This window comes from Nesoenas mayeri (assembly GCF_963082525.1).
Source record: "Nesoenas mayeri genome assembly, chromosome: 2".
In the NCBI taxonomy this organism is placed as follows: domain Eukaryota; kingdom Metazoa; phylum Chordata; class Aves; order Columbiformes; family Columbidae; genus Nesoenas; species Nesoenas mayeri.
In genome coordinates this window covers 162598486-162619223 of record NC_137543.1, presented here as the reverse complement: position 1 = coordinate 162619223, position 20738 = coordinate 162598486, and positions in this window count along the sequence as shown.

The following is a 20738-nucleotide window of genomic DNA, read 5'->3' as shown; positions in this document are numbered from 1 at the left end:
GTGTCCAAAGATTTATGTCTACTTAGGCTTCATCAACTTTTATTCTAGACTAGCCAGGACATAGTTTGGCTTCACTTATACTGTAATTCAGACCCCTCTTGCCCTTTCAAACTAGTCAGCTGTTTAAAACTTTTTGAAACATCTACAATAAACCCATACCTGGAAAGTCTCCATGTCAGCATCTTTTTTAGAAGAATCATTGCCACTCATCAGCTGCTATTGATCTCAACCTGGTGATGTTTGTGTTTTTCCCTTCCCTGAGGATGTTCTTTAAGCCATTCAGTTCATTAAATAAAATTAATAGCCACTTCTGGGAGATCATTGCCCTGTCAGTTCTGAGAATGTGTTCCTTGTTGTGTCTTTGTCCCAGAAACCACTGACCAAAGGGCAGAAACCCAGAGTATGTGTATTAAATTACCCGCCTGCTTCACGTAATTTTAATAAGCATTGTTCTTTGTCCAGCATAGGCCATCCCTGCCAAAACCCAACAGACCTAATTTAGATTGAGTATTGCTACTAGTATTATCATTATCCTCATTATTATCATTAGTATTATCATAATTATTCTCTTGTATAAGTCTTACTGAATAATTTATGAAGGCAATTCTGGACTGTGTGCATCAGGACGTCCTTGTGCTACAGGGCAAGAGGCCTGTGATCCATCTGTAGCCGATCTTTGTGGAACCTGGAGCCAAAACACCATTGAGCAACTGGGAAGGGTTCAGAAGAGCAGCAACATCATTAAGGAGAGCCTGGATGCTGGGAAAAACTGAAAGAATTGTGTGTCTCAGTATCTCAGGCTGGGTTTGAGTAAACAAAAGACTCAGTGGCTGGATATCAAGAGGTTTGTAGTTCAGTTGACCCAGCCTTGTAGACACACACTAGTACACATACACACACACAGAGTATGTGGTTCTAAAGGTTATTTGCAAGCTTCAGTGGTCTCTCAAACAGTAAGAACATCCTTGACATGTTCCCAATCAAGTTACCTAATAATTATACCTCAGATGTTAACAATTCTGACATCAATTGACAGTCATATATTGATATACATGGCAAAGTGTTTTACATATAGAATAAATCATGTCTGCAATGAACCACATTCTGGTTATGGGACTGGGAAGCCACTGTTTCTTTTCTTGCTATCTGCAGCTAAGTTCAAGGTTTGCTTAGAGGTGGAACTTCTATGACCATCCAGCATCCACTGTGGTTCACCCAAATACATTGGTCATCCAAATGTTGCTCCTTGTGGGGAAAATAAAGGTTTATTGGGGCACAAATTGTCTGCTACATGGTACTGTCCTTGGTGAACATCACTACAACATGATGCTCATAATCTCATGCAAATCTTAACTTTTTCTGAAAGGAGTAACCTCAAAGTACTCCTTAGCCTCTTCAACCTCTCACTGTCAGCACATCTTTTCAGCTAACCTTTCAACACTATTAGATCATGATCCACAGATCGAGCTGAAAATTTATCCTAGAAAATAAAAAAAATAGGTCCAGAATCATCACACAGGCACAGATGGCCCCTTTCACAAGGCAGATCTCGAGACGGATTGAACTTTTGTTTACCTGTGACCTTCATTCTGACTTCTATTTAGGTCACAGCAAGAATTTGAAAGGACCCCCATGGAAGTGGTGGTGACCTTACTTCAACAGCACCTGCCAGTTGTCCCACTCTGGCAATCTGGTATATATGAAGTATATACAAGCCTGGGATTGTTTGGCTTTTTCAGTATTATTATATTCATAGGTCCATGTCTTTCTTGCACTGAGAACTCCAAAGTTATTCACAGCACTCTAGGTGGAGTCTCACTGGAAAACAACTGGAAATCTTGGAAACAGGTGGAAAAAGGAGAAAACAAAACCCACTCAGCATTAATCTCTAGACTGAATGTATGTGTTTATATACCAGCATCATCACATGAGCTTGGTGTCTAAGCTTCTATGCAAAGAGCAACATGACTCTTCAGTTAACTAAATAAATGGATTTCCATCTCTCAACTTTAGAGAATGGAGAGAAAACAAAAAAACAAAACATTATGAGTGGAAGACGAGACATCTCTGCACATGACAGTTTATCTGAAAGAAAAGATCAGAGTTAAGGAAATTCCTACACAATAAAATCATGACCCCCTCCATGCTGCTCTGTTTTGATAATTCAAACCTTGAATGAGTAGTAGGATCAAAAAAACTCTTTCCTGTTATTTTCTTTACCCTCTTATATCCCAACTGCATGCAGGATGTCTAACTGAAATTCAGCTCGATTCAAGCTCTGTTTAGAAAGCACTGCTCCATCCCAAGAAGATTAGAGTAACAGAATTATAGAATCATAGAATTCCAGGTTGGGAGGGACCACAAGAATCATTTGGTCCAATCTTTCTTGGAAAAAATATGGTCTAAACAGGATAGCCCAGCACCCTGTCCAGCTGAATGTTAAAAGTACCCAGTGTTTGGGAATCCTCCTGGGGAGATTATTCCAATCAGTGATTGTCTTCATAGTGAAAAAACTGCATCTTGTGTCCAATTGGAATCTTCTCAGAATTTCCTTTCAGAAAGGTACCTTGATTTTTGCATGGACAATTGCAACACTGACCCCACTCCTGTGGTTGAGGCCAAGTGTTACGGGGCACACACCAGTTCAATCTTAACAAGCAAAGAAGGACAAACTGACCCACCTTCCCCTTCATCAACCACATTACCCACAGCTGAACAAGCTGGAGCAGGGTGTGTGCATGGCTCTTTCCATGTATAATTAATCAGTGTTGCTGCTCACCTGAGCACCTGAAATTGCCCAAAAATGTGTGAACACAGTCCCCCGATGGTGTCAGAAGCAATGACCCCTTCATTGTTTGTTCAGTGGAGCATGTGATTCTTCATCAGGTTCATACCACCCCTAAATGGGCAATGTGGGATGTGACAATTTGTCCAGGTTCCTGTCAGTCTAGAAACAAAGTGAATATTGATGAAGGGACTTTCTTTCTACATTAGAATTCAGCTCCACAGTCAGATCATTGAGTTTTGTTTTTAAAACACTCATGGTTCCCAGATGAAATGATGACATTGGACCCGTTGACCCTGATGTTAAGCCATCAGGCAGTGTATATGGAAGGAACAGACTTGACTGTGAACAAGCTGAGACTGGAAATCAGGTTTCCAGGCATTAGTAGTGTGAAGTTCTGGAGATTTACAGGGACAACACGTCTACATGTTTTAAAAAGAAGTGTGAAAACTACGCAAGGCACTGAATGAACTTGCAATTTGATATTTATTATATCAGTGTTTAAGCATCTTATTGGTTGAAGATTTTGAAGAGTGATATGACTACTGTTTGTGAATCATGTTTGCTTATCACATGGATGATCATTTTAAACTCTGAGCTTCCACTGGTTCCCTTCAGGAGGCAGAAAGGTACTTGCATCCGTTCATGGGTATCTTTATGTGAAGGGAGGAGGACTTTTTTTTCCTTCCCTGGAAACATCCAAGAACCATTAAAGATAAAAACAGGGTGCACTTACTCATATTATCTTGCAGGTGCCTTGCTTACGCATTCCACTTGCTTACACATTGCCACTAAGCAATCTGAAGTCAAGGCATTTTCTCCACAGATCAGGTTGCTAGTAAAAATATATTTATTATTATTATTATTTTATTTTTTTGTTATTTTACTTGTTTTCATTCCTTTGTTTTCCTTTTCCACTGCCATATGGTCTGGTTCTTCAGATCACCTTCCATGTTCTGGAGGTTCTACACCTGGTAGAAAGCCATCACCAAGATGTGCAGCCCTCAAGGTCTGTTCCAGCACCAAATGGAACTTTATGACAGACCTACTGAGAAAGAAAAGATGTTATGAGAGGTCTGGGGTTTGTCTGATGACAATAGGAGGCATGCCATGGCTGATGGTGTAGGATGAGTGTCTATAAATTGATTATCTGTGATCTGCTTTAAACATCTATTCATGATTTCTTCAGCTCACTGTAAGCACTTGCAAACACCATTTAGAGACCCACCCCTCCCTGTGAATTAAAGGAGGTGGAGAGAGAGATCCAACTGCATTTTGGATGTTGGTCTTCAACTTTTTATTTGTGAAATAGGTCTCTGTAGTTCAAAAAGCAAGTCTGGTGAGAAGGTGGCCTCACATCTGCACAGGGCTGTGGGAATCCTGTGGCACTTCAGGATGGATTTAGGAGTTGGGCTGGAAAATAAGAGATGTAAATAAAGCTTGCAAGCTGCATTACACTTGTCGTTCAATCTGTGAAGCCAAATCCACTTATCAGGTTCTATCACATTTCTAGGAAATGATTAAGCTGCCTTTTCTTGCAACCCCTGATACCTAATGGAAACGAAGAAATTACTTTATGGCAATTAGGCAACATCCACAGCCTCTCTGAAATGGCCTATAAATATTTTTTTAGATAGGCAGAGCCTGTTCTTTGCCAAGTCATTTCCTATCACACTGGATGAGTATCCCTGGACAAGATCGTACTTTCATTTCCCATCAAAATATAGAACAAATAATTTGCTCACATTCATCTCAGAGAGGATCTTAAACTCTCAGCTTCTCAAAGAGGAAACTTGACATTTATTTATTTTTTTTTTAAAGAGCAAGTATTTTTTCTACACAGCCTAAGCCATAGACTGGATTGTTTATTAGAGATTTTCCTGTATCTGAAACTGTACAGAACTAGGGACTCCAGCTTGATATAGGCAATCAATGAACATTAAAAGCATAAGGGAGCAGAAAAGGATTAGGTTTCATTTCTAATTTTAGTGTGTTTCCCTTTCTACCTGTCTTATGTTTAAAACCAAATAATAACAATAATGAAAAAAAGAATAATTGTTTTTGGAATACAAAAATTTATGGGGAAAAAACATCCAGTGCAATTCCCAGTTTTAACAGTATGTTTTACAATAATTTCATAGACTGATGGTCATAATATTTTCATAGTGCGACAGCATCTTTTCTGTTGAAACAGTCAACAAAAATGGTGCTTCCGTTGTTTAGTGGTAATGATGTGAATCTCCAGTGATGAAACCATTCAAGTAAATTAATCACTTCACATGAAAGTATTATTCTCATTTATTGAATTCTCAAATAGAGAATTGGAAATTTCCATCTACTATTTGCTTTGAGCCATCATTAGCACAATAAATGGAGCTTTTGTCCCTTTTTGTGGGACAGGAACCTTGAGAAATTGCACTGAAAATATTATATGTTTTGGCTCAGCATTTACACAGAATCACAGAATGTTAGAAATTGGAAGGGACCTCAAAAGATCTGAAAATATTCTGTTGTAGAGAAATATTTTAAGCTTCCTGAAACTGAAATGATCTAGTTTGGCTTGTTGAAATGAACCTTCGTTTGGGGCTTTTTCATCATTAAACTGTGTTTCTCTGATGTGATGCATTAGAGCAAGAGTCTCCAAAGCGATATGAATCTTTTTCCTCTTGTAGGAGGAAGGCTTTATAGTCAGATTACATCTTTTGTCATACACCAAGTAAAACTTTATCAAAAGAATGTGTGTTTTATAGTAAGCACATGGTGAGAAAAATCTTCCAGGCAATTCATTTGACAAGAAAGAATGAGATTTTTGAGCTACAATTCCCATAAAGCAATGCATTAATAGGACAATACTGTTGAACTGATTGGTGATGAAGTAACTCACACCAGATCACAGAAGCAAAAACATTCTGATTTTATTTACCTAATAGACATTAATCAATACATTTACCATCTTCAGGGCATTTTAATTTTACAGAGCTGCATTTTCTGCCCAGAAACTATTTAGCATCTCCCTTATGAGGAAAGGCTGAGGGAGCTGGGGCTCTTTAGCTTGGAATAGAGGAGACTGAGGGGTGACCTCATTAATGTTTACAAATATGTAAAGGGTGAGTGTCAGGAGGATGGAGCCAGGCTCTTCTTGGTGACAACCAGTGATAGGACAAGGGGCAATGGGTGCAAACTGGAACACAGGAGGTTCCACTTAAATTTGAGAAGCAACTTGTTTGGGGTGAGGGTGTCAGAGCCTGGCCCAGGCTGCCCAGGGAGGTTGTGGAATCTCCTTCTCTGCAGACATTCCAACCTGCCTGGACACCTTCCTGTGTAACCTCATCTGGGTGTTCCTGCTCCATGGGGGGATTGCACTGGATGAGCTTTTGAGGTCCCTTCCAACCCCTGACATTCTGGGATTCTATGATTCTATCCATTTCAGCTTTGACAGGGCTAACACCCCAGGAAAGTCAGTGTAGGAACTATATCTAATAGTCTATAGATGTTATATTTCTATATATGCTGGATTTACACACATACAGACATATGCACATATTAAGTATAGTACTATAGAAACTATGTCTGTACCTGTGTACTGTGTCTGGGATTAGGGGATCACAATTCTGAATGGAAGCCATAAGCATCTCAGTACAATAATAATAAAATACTTCGAAAGTCAATCTCCTCTGCATTTGATAGTTGTTCCTTATTCAATGAACTTGCACCAGGAATGGGGTTACTTAGGCAGGTGAAGAGATGGAAACTCAGCCCCATATTCTAGGGCTTGGACCTTTGAGTCTGAGGTTTGAAGCTGTTTTGAAAGCTTTGAAAGCAGATGCTTTTTGAATAAGAGAAAAGACTCCTGGTCTGATACACTGGACAGCTACTGGTATCTAGTGTCTATTTATGGCCACCTGTGCAGGAGAGCAGCACAGCTGGGAACATCTGCCAGATGCCAGGTCTCAGTCTAACTCAAGCCACTGTCAATCTGCCATGAGTTCAGGGAAAGGGAAAATAGCATCACTAGGCAAGTTCCTCTAAGGTCGCCTCATGTGAAAAAAGGAAGGCTGGGAAGGTGGACAAGGGGATCCTGGTTACGGCAGAATGTCTGGAGTGTTTCTCCTCAAGCCCTGCCAGAAGCAGGAGAAAGTGCTGTGTTTTGTTCCTATGCACATAAGTAAGAGCGTATTGAGGCTTGGATTCTCTTCTTAAAACGTATGAAAGTTCTTGAATTAAAAAAAAAAAAAAAGCATGTGCACACGCAGAGCTGGCTGGCCCTGTTTTTTTAGGTACTGGAAGTCAGACTGTCATCTGTGTCAGATTTCCTCTTGGCACCAGAGCTGGCTGTCTCTCCCATCCAAGACTGCTAGCCAATGGCAACAGAAAATTTATCATGACTTGACTTCTAATTGAGTTTGCCTCTTCTTTCTGCTACAGCCACAGCAGGCTTGATCTGCTGGTTGTAAGCGGATTTGCAAACGACACCCAAAATGTTCCAGGACATCAAACCTACACAAATAGGGCATACTTTCTTGTGTTTTTTCAGGCCCAGAAATAATAATAATAATACCCTGGCTGATTTATAAATAGAAACTGGAGAACCCTTTGGAATTGACTCCATATCCGCTTTGACTGGATGGATGCAGAGTTTATTCTTGCTGGAAGCTAAAAATCTAGGAACATACCAGCAGCAAAGGAGAAGAAGATGGGAGAAAGAGGGGATCCTGGGTGGGGGAAGATGTTTTTCTGCTCTGTCAGCGGCTGCCATGGCTTGTTTGTGTCTGGAAAGTGGGAATGGAGGTTTGCCAGCCAAAGAGAAGGGACTAGAGGAGCAGTGGAAAATGGGAGATGCCCTGAGGAGGTGTTTGAGGTGACGGAGCACAGAAAAAGTGGGGAAGAAGTCATTCCCAAATGTCTTGTTATGAGTCTATATGTGCATGGCATATTTCCCAGTATCAGGATCCCTTGTCTTTCTAGGGAACAGGATGAGAGTGGCAAGTGGGGAGAAGGAGATGGAGGATGTTTGCATCCACAGCAAAAGGCAATATACTTCGTAACCAGGTTCTTGGGATGTGTGGGGAGCAGGGTGATGTGTTACAGTGTGGGACATGTCTCAGGGCAAGGGGTGAGAGGAGGATCTTGCAGGTCCAAGCAGAAGACTGGGTAACGACATGGAGAACTCCCTTTCTCTACACCTCTGCAAACCATCCTGGTAGGCTGAGAGGGTCGGGTTGTTCAGCCAGGAGATGAGGAGGTTCCATGGAGACCTTATTGTGGCCTTTCTGTACTTAAAAGGGGCCCAGAAGGAAGATGGGGACAGACTTTTAAGCAGGGCTTGTTACAACAGGACAAGGGGTGATGGTTTTAAACTAAAGGAGGGAAGTTGTGTCCAGCTGTGGCCCCTCAGTTCCAGCAGGACAGGGAACTGCTGGAGAGAATCCAGCGCAGCCACCAAGATACTGAAGGGAGTGGAGCATCTCCCGTGTGAGAAAAGGCTGAGGGAGCTGGGGCTCTTTAGCTTGGAGAAGAAGAGACTGAGGGGATTGCACTGGGTGAGCTTTCGAGGTCCCTTCCAATCCCTGACATTCTGTGATTCTGTGAGATTCAGGCCAGACATGAGGAAGAAATTTTTGATACTGAGGGTGGTGAGACACTGGCCCAGGTTGCCCAGAGAGGTGGTGGATGCCCCATCCCTGGAGACATCCCAGACTAGGCTGGACTGGGCTCTGAGCAACCTGATCTGGGTGCAGATGTCCCGGCTCATGGCAGTGGGTTGGACTAGACAAGCATTAAAGGTCTCTTCCAACCCAAAATACTCTGTGATTCTATGAAAAGGAGACCAGTGGTACTACTGGGACAGCTGCAGGGACAGGAGGATCTTAGACTCAGCTGCTGAGCTTCAGGATCTTCTCTGAGGCAACTGAGAGGCAAAATGGACAAAGTACAGGAGAGGCACAAAGTGTTGCCCAAGGTCACCACAAAGGTCAGTGAAACCGAGCGGTATGCAATTACACTGACATTTTAATGTGAGGCCATGGTATTTAGTTCCCATGCATGACCCTCTCTCCTTTCCTTTTCCACTTCATTATGCATTCAATAAAGCATGTCAGGCCCTGTTTTCTGACCCTAAGGTCAAGTTACACATCATGACTCATGTCTACACACAGAAACTCTTTCCCTCCACAAAGGAAAACGGCCACATCCAAACTACCCTTTGGGAAGTGTCCCTGGCTCCTACTACCTCTTGAGCAAGGGATTTTCTCAAGTTCAAAATGTCATAGCAGTGCCTGTTCCAGGATATTAATTTGCTAGTGAATGTGCAAGCAATATGTCTTTCTTTCTGGTTTAGAAAGAGACAGTTGCACATGTGGTTTATCTGAGATGGTAACCCAATTATTTTATCTCAAAGCTCTTCCAATATTTCGCAACAATGAATGAATTAATAACGTTGTCCTCACTTTATGAGTGAAAACCATCAAAGGCAAAAGGATTAAGAGACTCAATCAAACTACATAAACTATAATTGATGGAGCAATAACGAGGACTCATTTCTCCAGACTTTCAGACAAATCTTTATTTACTAAAATATGTAAGCACTTTTGTCGGCTCAGTGATTCCTTCCCAACCTCAATAAATATCCAGACTGAAATCACAAACTTCCTTTTTATTTATTATTTTATTTAAATTGCTTCTCTGCCCACATGCTTCATATAAGTAGGGATGCATGTTCACATGGTTATATATGATTGAGAAAATTCCATATAGCAAGCTGTACATCATCTCATGAGTAACAAGTTGCTGGCACATTCTCTAAAGCTTTAGTATATGCAGTCCAAATGCAGAACATTTGAAATAATGGACCTTATTTATTTTTGGAACAGATGAGGAAATGTGTGTGACCCATTTCCCAGGGCATAGCTGACACTTGGTAGCTGGTATGCAGTTGTGGCACAATAGCTGATGGTGTGGAAAACAAGTCCAAAGCCAGGAAGGAGTAAATAAACCCTGGTCACCAACACGATCTGCAGGAAGCTGATTTTTGGAATATCTAAGACAGGGCAGAACTACAAAGGCAAGATTTTTTGGGAGTTTGTGTGAATTATGAGAGATGAGAGCAGGAATGAAATTCTAAAACAAGCAATGAAAGATGAGTTTCATTTGGAAGAATGTACATTGATTTTTATCTCTGTCTAGTTTGACTTCCCCCTGGATTAGTCATGGTCTGACAGCTTTCTCTGAACATGTGTTGCAACAACAGGCCAACACTGAAGATGCTCATGGACACAAAACAACAGGAAATATGAAGAGAAGAGTGTGTCCTCTCTGATAGCTTGTGATACAGTAATCTGTCTGGTTATTAAGGTCTTAACATTATTTGAGTTACTTTCTTGCAAAAACCTGGATTGTTTGGACTTCGGCTGACCTGTGCCAGTTTACTCCAGCTGAGGGGGTTTTCTTGTTCCTTGTGTACTTGTCAAATATTTTCTTCTTACTGCCTCCGAATATTCACATCACCATGTCTCAGTGTTGCATAATTTGCTATCTATCTTTTCCTCCTCACAGAAGGGTTATCAAACAGGGAGCAGAAGACCAATGGGGCTGAAGAACTTCACTGAAGTCACATCTTGAGTTGTCAGCAGAGGCAGAAGTGAGAAAAGGGCCCTCTGGGACCCAAATTGATGTTTCATTCATTACTTACACTTTCATTGCATCATGCAGCTCAGAGTAATTTTGAGAATACACTTCCAAGAACACCTGGAGGTCTTGCTCCTAGATTCAGCTGTTCCTCTAAAGCTCTTCAAAGAAAAGCAGTGAAGCAAATAATGACAACCAAGTCAGCAGAGGAAAAATATTTCACTAAAACTATAAAGTGGGACAGGAGAATATCAGTTCCTCACCAGCCTTCATTCCAGTGCAATGACCTTTGGATTCTCAAATCCTGTTCGTGATTTAAGTCTGTGGACATCAGCTCATCTCTCTGAGTAGACTGCAAAGGGATTTTGGTTGCACCTGTATGTTCTCTTTTCAACCTTAGTTCCTCATAACACTTAGACTATGCAATGTCAGTGCTGAGTAGAAAAGGAAGAGAAGACAAGCATGACTCAATGAGCATCCTGCAAAATTAAGCACTGTGGGTCTTTTTTATGGTCCTGGAGAGAAGAGGATTCAAAGTCATAATATTGCCCTGTGTGTCCAAAAGAAAAATGGTTTAAATAATAAATGGCTTTCTGTTTTTGCTGAGCTGGCAGGACTCATGTCTCCATGTACCAAGTCAGAGGAGCTCTGAGTATGGCTTGGCCCATCTCACTAGGCATGACTGTACCCATGTCAGCCTGAGTGACACCAAGGAGACAGAGTGAAACCAGAAAGCCACAGAAGATTATGTTCTCCATCATCCCTCAACAGCCTCTTTGTGCAGCTCACATTAATAAGCTGTTCTGTTTGCTAGCAGCAAGGACTGGTTGGAGGACAGATTTCACAAGTCTCACAAACTAAGTCACACTATCCTATTTTTTTCTCCACAGGCTGGTCTTCAACTTGCAGTGGCCACCTACATGGCATGTTCCCTGCTGAGAGCCTCACAAGAGGACTCCTCTGTAATGATTTTTGGCTTGTCCTGCACACCTCCCTGTTGTTTGGCAAGACACAATATTCTCTGGTGTTGTAGAAGGGATTACACGAAAATGGTAGGAGGTTGCTTTACTCTAGATTTATGGGAAAAAGTCAGACACAACTTTAAGTTGATGTGATGACATGCACCTTTTTATTGCCTCCAAGAAGCTTAATCCCAACAACCAACTATATACAATACCAACAACTCTAATTCTTCAACTACAAAACAACAAGGTCTGGAAAATTCTCTGATGTTTCCAGGATGGATTACTCATCCTTCTGGTAAGGCTTTGGCAACTCTGATTGGTGATCAGTCCAACAGGTGGGGCTGACATACTAGGGGCCTTACTTCATCCCACTGCTCTGCCAAAACCAGGACATATCCTCCTTGAGAACTTGGGGGTGCAAATCACACCAGCTTCCAAAGAACTGGGCTTGTTCAACACATTCTTATGTTCAGGGTGTGAAAACACACATAAAACTCAGGCCTACAGCCTGGCTGCTGTGCTGGTGACATGCAAAATGTTCCTTTCTATCATTTCTGCTTATTCATGACTTTTAATGGGTGGCCAGCATTTTTTCAGAGAAGAGATGATAATTTCAATTTTCCGGTTGAATTCCAAGTCTTTATTTCTCATCAAGTCTCCTGTCATTGTCATTTGACATAATCTTTTATTTCCCTTGAAATTACTTCTAAGGATTTAAGAGGAGCTGCAAAAGTCCTGTCACTTCAGTCTGCAGAAATAGTACTTTTCAACAGTAAGTGACAGGGAGACAAATTTTAAAAGTACCTGCAATGAAAGCTGAGAACACTAAGAAGCCAAACTTTGCTTTTAGTAACACGTACCTGACTTGTGACCGTATTGCCATGTTCGTGTAACTGAGACATCAAACTTTTGCAAATCAGGACATATTAGAAAAAAAAACCCACAAATCTCCGGTTACAATTCCATCTTCAACCACAAGGTCCCAATGTTGTTTGGGAGCCCAGCCAAAGTTGTAGGTATGGATTTGCTTGACACTCGCTGCTGTTGACTGACCCTCATGGCCTGCAGAAGGAATGTCTCAGCCGACATCATAAAACCACCCACTGGCTTAAGTACTATAACCCCGTCTCCTCCTTTGTCCCACTGGCAGCCAGGTAGTCCTGCCCATCCTTTCTGCTTCCTTCAACACTGCAGAGTTTAATTTTCTCATATTTCCATATCTGAAGTCCCTCATTAATATTAACTAGCTGACTTTCACAAAATGACCCATAGAAGAAGGTGTGCTATTACACGTTGTTGGATATATGGAGACTGCAAGATGTACAGAAAATGTTCAGACCTTCCCAGCATTTAGGGTGGTGAAATGTCTAAATTCTGTTGTTTCAGAGCACTTAGCTTTTGCAATACTTATATTTGCTCAGAGCACAGGTCCCAGATGAAAGCTACATTTTTCAGTTTCCTGCCTGTTTTGGAGCCCAGTTCTTGGTTTCACTGTTATGGTCATCAGGTTGAAGTACAGCTCTGCGTAGTTTAAATTGAGAAGGTTAATAGATCCAAGTGCAAAATCTGTTTACCTTGGAGTGTTTTAAATGTCATTCAGTCATTTCCATTGCTTGTGGCTTTCAAAGTTATTATTTTTAACAGTAGTAGCACTGTAGCACAAGTGCTCCACTTTATAAAAGAGACTTATTATCTAAAATTCTTACAATAACGTCATCCATCAGTTTGGGGAAATCAGAAACTTATCTGTAAAAGATAAAACGTGTAGCGGTTTGTTGCTTTTATTGTTGCTGTTTTCTTATATTTTGGCTTCTAGATTTTGAGTTTCAGGAAAATCAGATTGCCAAGCAATTCTCTGCAACAATTACGTCTAAGATCAAAGATGGCATTTATTGTGATAAATAATGTGAGAGTTAGAAGCCCAGGTGTTCATTTGTTTCTGTTCTTTTTATTGAATTGAAAATTCATTCTGAATGTCTTGTTCAGACACTTGGGTACAGATGATAAGGGTTTAGATTTCATTGTAAAAGGCGAGACTGAAAAATTTGATTGATCACTACAAAAAATAGTGTTGCATTTTGTAGAAATACACCCAAGTGTCGAGAAAGGAAGATTTTTTACTTTTTCATGGATGAATCCTCCTAAGACCTTGGTGTTCAAAATGGGCCAAACTCTTCAGGATTCTTCAGGGCCTCAGGGTTCATCTTCATTGTTGCTTTATGAAGACACTTCTCTGGACAAACTGGAAAAACAAGCATGACATACATAAACCTGGTATTTCAAAAGATTTGAGAAGATTGTCCCATTCTGCTCTCATTGAGAGCAATGAGAGCCTTCCTGCCTTGATTATGAACAACAGGAGTTAGACACTTGAAAGTGGAGACAGAAATAATTAGGTAGATATGTGTCACATTACTAATAGGTGGATATTTCCTCCTCTTCGGGATAATTTTGAGCATTTTCACTGCTGCACTCTTCCCCTGCAAGGCAGGAGACGTCACTTTGTGAAGTAATCCCTTTCACAAGGATCAGGCTATTTTCTGCAAAGCAGTGATGCTCTACAGGAAAGTATTTTGGCCTGTCAATCAAGTACTTCCAGAAGAGACAGCACAACACTGGGTACCATCCTTAATTGCAGGTTCAGACTCCTTTTCATTGGAGATGCTCACACACACTCAGGGCTGGTGCTCTTTGGGTGTTCACATTTTTAGAAACTCCTAGCATTATCAGAGCTCATGCAGAAAATGCAGTGACAGAAAATCTGACAGCTAAAACAAAAAGTAAAAATGGAAGCCACAACTTTTATATTTTTTTACACCACATCTTCTTTCATGTCCTTGATCCTTGTTCTGCATCAAATGAATTAAGCAGGTGAAAAGTGCTTATTATTAGTAGTCAGAGGCTGGAAACTGCTCAGCTGACACTGAGGTTTCACATGACAAAAACAGCGTTTACTAAAATCCGTCATCCATTAAGTTAATTTTCAGCATAATACACTAAGACACAGGGCTGCTGCTCAGCATAAGTGAACAGAATGGTAAAACGCATCCAAACAAAAGGGAAGATCCCTCTTGCAGTATCAAAGGCAGGGTTGGTACAATATATTCACCTAAACAAAGGTATCCTGAGATATTAGAAATGTTTTGGGACTTCCAGTGTGTGCACACTGCCAGGTTAAAACTGTGTAGGGTAAAGGATGCTTGGAAAGGTTTCCTGTCCAGATGGTAGATGTTGAAACTAATGGATGGGCCATGATTCAAGTCAGGATTAATTTACTTAAAAATCTGTGTCTAGTGCCACTTGCTACTCTGGTATGTTTCACCTGGCCTGCACCAAATAGTGTCATGTATACAGACCCAATGGGACATCACAAAAAACCTGTTGCATCACTGATATTAGCAAATGCTTATGTGCATGAAACTGGGGGGGCTCAACACCCACTGCCAAATGAGCTGAATCACTCTGGTCTTTGTTCATGGTATTATTTGTATCTGTATGGGCTGTAAATAATAGAATCATAGGGTCATTATGGGTAGAAAAGACCCTCAAGATCATTGAGTCCAACTGTTACCCTGCCCCTGGCACTGCCCCATGTCCCTGAGAACCTCATCTCTGCATCTATTCAACCCCTCCAGGGATGGTGACTCCACCACTGCCCTGGGCAGCCTGTTCCAATGCTCGACAGCCCTTTCCGGGAATAAATTCTTCCCATGATCCAATCTAAACCTCCCCTGGTGCAACTTGAGGCCGTTTCCTCTAATCCTATCCTAATTGAAGCATAGATACCCCAGAGACAAGAAGATATCTGCACTTATATTTCTGTAAATGTAAAACGGAACACTGCATGCAAAGGCTACCTTTTGCCATCTTCCTCATAAATGTTCTTGAAGATATCTCATGCAATAGATTTTCTGTTGGTTTTGCAGTCAGGTCTCCCATGCCCTGAAAATAAACCCAGAAGCTCCTTTGGTATTTAAGCCAGTGATTTCAGAGTCATTAGCACTCCAATTAAGTTACTTTGATTTGCTACAGATGCATTTCTGCAGAGACCTAATTTTAATGTAGCAGAGCCAATCCAGAAATGACAGTTAGTTTCTATTTCTATTCCAGGCACTGTCTGAGTTTTCCTGCTTAGCAGATCATGGCCAGGATTCATAGCAATTATCAAAACTGCAAAAATTGCCCAGACAACAACACCACAGTGCAATGCAATATCGAAGAAACTGCAGAAACTTTCTGACACTGCTAGCTGCTTAATGCTTTGCATATCATCTTGTTCTGCCAAATCCATGCTTTCTGCTTATCAGGATGGTTTCTGAGAACCAAAACATACTGTAGTTTTCCAAAGGTACTGTTGTGAACCTGAGTAGAGCCCCAGAACTTTGAAAAGTTTACCTATCTCTTTGGGTTTAGAAAGGAGCAGAGATTTAGACCCATGGAAAGAACATGGAATGTAATTGAATTCTATACTGAAAAAACACCCCAGAAAGTACAAGAAATCCCAGTTTAATAGTACTGCCAGGAATTCCAGAAGTTTCTTAGATTTAAATATCAATTTAAGTTGTGTTACAAACCTCTGCCAATATTACGAATATGTTTTTACCTTTAAAATGCCATTAACTTGAAAATTGGTTGCTAATTTCTGCAGGTGTTTCACTGCTGTTAAATACGCATGTGTGTGTTTATAGATGAATGTGTTTAAATGCTGCAGCCCATCTATATGATGGGAAATGGGACATTATCTGTCCTGTAAGTGAGCCTTAGCCTCACAGTTCAATATTCTGTTCATACCAACCCAAATTTCCCTCATCTCTTTTATTGGTAGAAGATTTTTAATCATGTGAAGATGCAAAAGTGTCAAGTTCTGTAAATCTTTGTTGGATTTCTGACGATTTTGACAAGATCTAGCCTCCTTACAATAAGATGTTTGCATGGAAAGCCTTTTCCACTCACTCTATCAATTATTGCTGATGACACTTGATGGCAGTTCTGAACAGACTGTCACAGAACAAAAATTGTAGCAATACCATAGAAAATAATTTGACTCTACAAATAACCAATGAATGTATGAATACATCCCCTCTCTATCTCACCCAACGTTCACTAGTCATTTATAATAAAGAACACAGCAAAAATGCTAATGTGAAAGTGGAAGGATGAGTAAGCTTTGAGTGGCTAAAATGCGAATGTGAAATTATCTAGGATAATACTGATATAGTTAGAACTCTGAATCTTACTAGCCGATAGAAACAAAATAACTGGAAAGAGTAGAATTTTGTTGTCTGGATAAGTAGTGAGAAGTTCACTACTGACCTCAACAAATGTGGGGTAAGGTACCTGGACAACAGGAGGCAACGCTCTTTCCCATATTCATAGATTTTTTTTAATAGGAACTCAAAAAGGAAGCCAACAGGAATCCTCGACAATACAGACAGATATGTCTGTGATTTTCTACTTTCTTTATTTTTTTTCCTCAGCTGAAGGGGTACTTGTTATGCAAAAAATGCTGTTCTGTAGTGTTTCTGTGTGGAAAGCTGAATGTGGAAATGATGAAGGAGAATTTTGGCTGCCTGGCTCTCCATGTGTGAAAAGACTTAAGAGGTTTGGATGTCATCTTGTTTTTCCTTTGCTGAGTGAGGAATCTGATCCAATCTCTCAGTGAGGCTTTTTCCGTTTTAGATTGGCCATGGAAAAAAAAAATCTTTTGAAGCATTTGAAATTGTTTTGCTTATGATTGTCCCATCAGTGAAGGGGATTTTGCACCCCTAAATAGGACTGCTAGACCAACCCAGCAGCCTTCCTGTTGGCGTATGTGAATGTATCAGGCGCTTAAAATGTGGGTTATGAGCACAAAAATAACAGCCTGCTATGTCTGCTATTTAGTGATGTGAAACCTTAGAGTGACAGAAGCTTGCGTTCCAATATTGAGGGTGTCAGCGTCATCTGATCAAGTAGGTCAGATCTTCATTTGATAAGTCTCTATAATATCCTAGCCTGAGGTTGCTGCAGGTCTTGCTCTGACACAGACTATAAAACCTTAGTTTATAGTCCTCTTACACAACCTTGCTGTCATTGTTAGCAAGAGGAGTAAAGTGCTCTCCTTCCATCAAGTCATCAAACGACCCCTGTACTCTTGTCCTCACACTGCTGGTAGGATTATTAACCAGCACTGGGAACTAACCTCTCCCCTGGCCTTTCTAATTACTATTGAGAGAACTGCAGCCTAAGAGCAAGGTGTTTCTGAGTTATGTTTATTTTATGAAAGATTTTAGTGAGGACAAACACGAGGTTGAGGGTTATGCCATGAATCTGTCATGCCCTGTCAACTCCCATCGTTCTCAGTACTGTGGAATAAAACTGATGTCCAAAACTCGAAATGTGCAATAACCATTTGGGGTTTTTTTAACATTTTCGCACCTTATAACAGAACCAGGTTTATTGGTTTAAGAAGCATGAAGGCACCTTCTGGGCTTCCTATTACTTCGAAGTGCATTCAGTCCATAGTGCAGAAGTTGTAGTGTTTGTAACATGTAGCATACAGGTGTCTCTGAATATGGTCAATTGACACCAGGTTATTCCATTCTTAGTACTCCATATTAAGATATGAAGTGTCACATTACATGACACAGTATCTTAGGACCAGTGCTGCATGGACTCTCATGTCTGGAGGGCACGGTGCCCGTTCTGACAAGTAGAGACCCTTTATCTTGCAGGTAAGTGTCAGTCATATAGCTCTTACCTTTACCTTCACCTTCAAAAATGTCATCATCTTCCACTCTCTGACTTCCTGGAGTTTTGTGTCATCAACAAACTTGCTCAGAGTACACTCTGCCCAGTAATCATCCAGATGATTAATGAAGATGTTAAACAGGACTGAACTCAGTATCGAACCCTGGGGTGCACCGCTAGTTCCTGGCCTTCAACTAGACTTCATTCACTGGTGAGCATCCTCTTGGCCTGGTCATTCAGACAGTTTTCAGCCAACCTCTTTATCTGTTTATCTGGTCTATACATCGACAGTTTTTCTACGAGGGTCTTAGGAACACAGTGTCAAAGATCTTACTGAAATTTAGATAGACAACATCTGGAGTTCTCCTTTCATCTACTAGGCCAGTCATTTAATTGTAGGAGTTTATTGGGTTGATCAAACTTGACTTTCCCTTTGTGAAGCCATGCTGACTACTCTTGTTGATGTTCTTGTCCTTAATATGCCTGGTAATGGTTTTCAGAATTAGTTGCTCCATCACCTTCCCAGGGATTGAGGTGAGGTTGAGTGTTCTGCAGTTCCCTGGGTCCTCCTACTTGCCCTTTTTGAAGATAGGAATGATGTTTGCTTTCCTCCAGTCTTTGGGCACTTCTCTCCATACCCAAGATCGATCATAGATTACCAAGAAGATCCTTGCAATGACTTCTGCTGGCTCCCTCAGCACTCATGCATGCATCCTGTCAAGGCTCATGGACTCCTTCTGCTACTGAAGTTATGATGCCTGAACTGGTTTCTGCAAGCTGCTTTGTGGCAAAACGAGGTTTCAGGAGCCAAGACAAAAAAAAAAAAGCAGATTAAATGCCCTAAAATAGGATCAGGCATCAGTCATCACATTCGTAACCACACGGTTTGGAGGAGAATCAGGTCCCTACTGTTACAAAAAGGGAAATTCCAGATTTCCTTGGCACCTCGCCTCAGACTCCTCACTGCAGTGTCCCATTATCTGTGGAGCTTCTGGAGGGAACCAGAACCTGAAAAATATTACATCATCTCCTGGGCAAATGACACATGTTCCTTGTGGCAGGACAGTTGGACAGATGGCCCTGTCATATTCAGTGCACATGGCAATTTTTAAGACAGATAATACTTCGTAGTTGTGTCTCTGTGCACAGTACTCTGTACAGTGCTCAGATATTTCATCTGCTTGTTCACAGAAAAGACAGGATGAAGACTATTTGTCACACAGTATTTTAACTTCTTCTATCTTCCTAAGAAAATGCACTCAATTGTGCTGTCTGTGTCTGTTTACCTGTTTGTGTGTCTCTTCATCTTGCCTCTACATACCTCCCTCTACGTCCTTCCCCTCAACAGCCTTTTTTAAAAACAAATGTTAGTGTCAACTAAATTTGATAGATGCATTCTCAAAAATACAGATTCCATGGAGATTTTGTAGTAAAAGCTCCTCAAATAAAGGAGAGAAACCTTATTAATAACTCCCCTAATGTAAGGAAGAATTTTACCCCTTATAGGCATAAGAAGATCTGCACAGGAAAGAGCCACTTCCAGACTTCCTGAGTTTCACTGCTGCTTGAAGTAAAGTGTTTCCAAATTACAACAGGGCCTCATTGTTAATCCCTATCCTGGATGTCATCAACACATTCTCCCTGGGCTAATTTTTCAACACATTCTACCACCTCCTCATACTTAATTTTCCTCTTAAAGACCTTATAAGTGCAGCAATTTACGATCAAGCCCACTCCTTCTTCCTCTGATGAGGCTCTTTGGGCAAACTCTTCACACTTAAATGTTACAGTAGAGCCACTAAGAAACTTGAACTTCTGGAAATAAATTTGGCAGCCAGTCGGCAGTTAACGACTATTTGACTTCATACTGCAGAAACATATCCAAGAAAACAAGCATAATCTTAGGGACATTTATTTTTGCTACTATTACCAGTTAAATCAAAACATTTTGTTGAGTTTTTTTCAGCTTTTTTTGCTTCTATCCGAATAATGTTTGGTTGTGATTTTTTCTTTTTCTTTTTTTTTTTTTTTTAATAAGACACTTTTTAAATGCATGTGTGAATTTGAAGAGTTATGATTACTCTGTTTCTTCTTCAGGTGCAAACACTGAGAAAACAATGCTTAACTTTGACAAAACGTAAATATTGCTAGGTAAAACTTTCATATGATTACTTTATTTCATGAATGGGAATCTTTTACTGTAATTCTCAAAAGAAAGCAAATGGTATATTGGCCTAACCTTACAAAGAATTACACATTTCACTTTGGAGCTCTGGTTATATTTGGGAGCAGTGTCATGAAATAGTTGTGGTACTTTCTTAGTAGTAAGGAAATGCAGTTTCCAGTTTGTGTACTACTTTCTGAATAAAATCAAGTACAGTCTCTTTGATTAGCCATTTCTTCTGGAGAAAGCCTCTCTGTTAGTAGATCTGGAACTTGGAATTTCACAGTGACTATTATGATGTGAATAATAGCATGTTCTGTAGGTCTCTGTCCCATTGAGAACAGGAGAGACAGAGTTAAGTGTCAAAGGCCAGAAAGGAAGAGGTCACCAGAAGGACATCTTTCCTACTGCCACAGTCCTGTCTTGTCCACACATCCCACATCCTTCTCATCTCCATAGCTTGATTCTACAG